At 43.0% G+C, this 3742-nt stretch overlaps 1 pseudogene; it reads right to left on the bottom strand.

Annotated features, from left to right (window-relative positions):
* Positions 1 to 3057: 3057 nt before the first annotated feature.
* On the bottom strand, positions 3058 to 3325 carry LOC127192749 (40S ribosomal protein S29-like; annotated as a pseudogene).
* Between the last annotated feature and the right edge of the window lie 417 nt (positions 3326 to 3742).

Below are 3742 nucleotides of genomic sequence, written 5' to 3'. Positions count from 1 at the left end.
CCAGATGGATCCAGTGCCTCCTTTGGTCTACGAGGGCACCTGAATTCATGTGGCATTAACTCACATTAACACATACAGAAACACACACACACACACACACACACACACACACACACACACACACACACCAATAAAGCCAGATGTAGCATATGCTTTTAATCCAAGCTCTTGAGAGTCAGAGGCAGGTAGATCTCAGTGGACTCAAGGCCTGGTCTACGAAATTCTACACTAACCAGAGTTACATGGTGAGACAGCTGTCTCAAAAAACCCAAATACATACAATAAGAATTAAAAAGGTCTTTAAGCTGTGTGGTGGTGGCACACACCTTTAGTCCCAGCACTTGGGAGGCAGAGGCAGGTGGATCTACATGAGTTCAAGGCCAGCTTGGTCTACAAAGCAAGTTCCAGGACAGCCAAGGATACACAGAGAAACCCTGTTTTAAAAAAAGAAAGTCTTTAAAGTAATCTTTAGAAACCAAACATATTAAACATTATGTAAATTTTTTTCAAGCTGTAGATGTAAAGTGTATATGAGACATACATGTCCTACTTCGGCTTCTGACACATTAATGAGTTATATAGGATATGTGTATGTGAATATATACATATATACACACATACATACACATATACATACATACACACACACACACATATATACACAAACATATACAAATACTCCCAAATCTACAATAATTTAAAATCTAACAGTTCTGGTCTCGTGGACTTCAGATAAGGGCTTCTCAAACGTATGAAAAGTTCATTATAGGCTAATTAGTCCCACATACTTGTGAATGTCAGCATGTTGGATAAAAATGTTTAAATATGGATTTCTCATAATAAATACGAAAGCAATCATAGTTTTAAAAACTCCGAAGGTTTAGTTAAGGGTACTATCCAATCAAGTACGAGGGACATTAGAACTTTGATAGGCTATCTTTTTTTTTTTTTCAACTACATGCAATTATTCCTCTTTATCTCCAAGTTCCTTCCATATCACTGGCTTCAGCCAACTTCACACAAAAATATTTGGGAAAATGTTGCATCTGTACTAACTGTATACAGACTTTTCATGTCATTGTGTAATAATAAAGTGCAACATCTGTTGGCATAACATTTTCTATAAAGGAGTTGAGCATCGATAGATTATAATTAGTGAATCCTAGCATCTAAATCCCGAATGGTCACTGGAATTAGAATCACAACGAACGTGTAATTTGGGCCCTTTAAAAAATTTAACCTACAGTTTAAATATTTTTATATCTTAACTAGCCTTAATAATTATAAAGGCCTGCCTAAAGTTGTACTACCTAGTAACAGTTTTATTATGTCAGTTGGCCATTATGGCTGGATGTTTGGGCTTGTAATAAAATGTTAAAACGGGTTTATATACAATTTTGTTGAAATAAAATATGTATTTGTAAGGCTGGAGAGATAGAACAGCAATTAGGAGCACTTGCTGCTCTTGCAGAGGAGGTTGATTCCCAGTACTCACATGGTGACGCACCATTGTCTGTGACTCTAGTTGTGGGGTGGGTGGCGGGGGTGTTCAGACACCTCTGGCCTCTGTGAGGACTGCATGCATATGGTGTATACACACTTATACACAAGCGAAGCACTCACATATACAAATAAAAAATATGAATTTATATTTGAAGTGTTAATATTAATGGAACTGAGTGACCCATACTCCGGAGCTGAAATGACTGATTTGCTGGTATTGTGAAAGGAAAAGCCCATGATAAGAACATTCTATGGGGATTATATCTTCTAGAAGCTATCCTATTAAGAATGACCTTTCTCAAGGTGGGCAGTGGTGGTGCATGCCTTTAATCCCAGCCCTGGGAGGCAGAGGCAAGCAGATCCCTGAGTTCAAGGCCAGCCTGGTCTGCAGGGTGAGTTCTAGGACAGCCAGGGCTACACCTTTCTCAGAGGTGTAGAAATAGCTCAGCATTTAGGAGTAGGCACTGCTCTTGCAGAGGGACCAAAGGTTGGTCCTCAGCATCCCTAGCAGGAGGCGCACAGCTGCCTGTGGCTCCAGCTGCAGGATGTCTAGCGCCTTTGCTATCTCTGCAGGCACCAGCACTCACCTGCACATACCCTTCCACATGTATACTTGCCATTAAAAATAATTCAGCAAACACAGACGGCTGTAACCTGGTGAACCTGTTTAAACTCTAGACTCTCCACTGAGCTCTACTTTAATTCTTAGTCCAACTGTAGCTCCTCTGTTAAGACCTGCTATCACCCTTAGCATATCAGGAGCCATTTCCCCGCACCCCCAAGACTCCATTTTGATCATAAGGTTCAGGTTTTGGGGCTCTGCCTGCTTGGGAGCCTGAGTAGCCTTTTATTTACAATTCAACTCTTGTTGGACGTTCTGCTTGAATGGATGGTTTATGTTCTATTTAAACAAAACCACACTACCCTGCTATGTTTCTTTCTCCTGGAGTGATTGAGAACTGAAAAGTCCTCAAGCCTATGTCCTAGTCAACCAGCTTAAAATGCTTGGTCTAGCCACCCAGACATTGTGTTCAGAACAAATGATGTAACGCTGCCCTCTCCCTTGCTTCCTGCCTGGTTACCTGGTTGCTACCTGCTTACAGTTTTTCTTATAAAAACCTGCCTTAGAAACAACGGACTGGGGTCACAGTTAGAGTCCACTGTGGCCAGGCTTGGATGTGGCGTTTGAATAAACCAGCAATATCTCACCGAGATTGGTGCTCGAGTGGTTTGTGCGGCGATTCTTGTATTATAGCACAGACCAGACTTTAGGTAGTCCAATGTAAGTGAACCATTTTACCATTCAGAAAAACCGTATTTATATTAATACCACTTGATAGACTTTCCTGCTAGTTTCAGACTGATAGATCAGAGTCCTTGGCAAGAACAAATATGCTAAGCCTTTACATATTCATGTGATACACGTAAAAGTGAATCTCCTGGACTAAACCAACAACCAGGGAGCCTGCATGGAACTGACCTAGGCCCTCTACACATATGTTACAGTCGTGTAGCTTGGTCTTCCTGTGGGACTCTTTTTTTTTAATTTTTTTGATGGTCTTCACTTTTTTATTCTTTATGTACAAAGGCTAGCATGATCGGTTTCACTGGGCAGACAGTCTTGAATAATCCACTCAAGGTCGCTCAGTCCAACTGAATGAAGCTTATGTCCTTCGCCCTTCGCGTACTGACGGAAACACTGATGGCACATGTTGAACCTGTATTTTCGGATCAGACCGTGGTGGTTAGCGCAAACGCGGCAGGAGCAAGAACCCTGGCCGAACTTCCGTGGGTAACTCTAGTACAGCTGCTGGTGACCCATCTTGCCTTCAGACAGCCAACGAGGAAAAAGGAGCGAGCTGGCACACGCATGCGCTCTCTCTCCGGTGGGACTCTTAACAGCAGGAGCAGGGGCTGTCTCTAACTCTGTTGCCTGCTTTTGGGACCCTTTCCTCCTACTGCTTTTCTCCTCTAACCTTAATAGGAGGGGATGGGCCTAGTCCTACTGTAACTTGGTATGCGTGGCTGATGGATAGCCATGGTAGGCCTGCCCTTTTCTGAAAAGGGGAGGAGTGGATTGGGGGGGGGGTGGGCGGTGTGCGGGTGGAGAGAGGGAGGAGAGGAGGGAGGGGAAACTGCAGTTGTTTTTTGTGGAGAGGGGAAGGCAGAAGTGAGTCTCCTGTTTCTGGACCCAGATAAAGAAAATGACAGTCACAGAGAGGGGCAGGGAAATAAGCCC

The sequence above is a fragment of the Acomys russatus genome, chromosome 8, assembly GCF_903995435.1.
Source record: "Acomys russatus chromosome 8, mAcoRus1.1, whole genome shotgun sequence".
Classification (NCBI taxonomy): domain Eukaryota; kingdom Metazoa; phylum Chordata; class Mammalia; order Rodentia; family Muridae; genus Acomys; species Acomys russatus.
The sequence above is the reverse complement of the archived record's forward strand: the minus strand, read 5'-3'. Positions and strand labels throughout refer to the sequence as shown.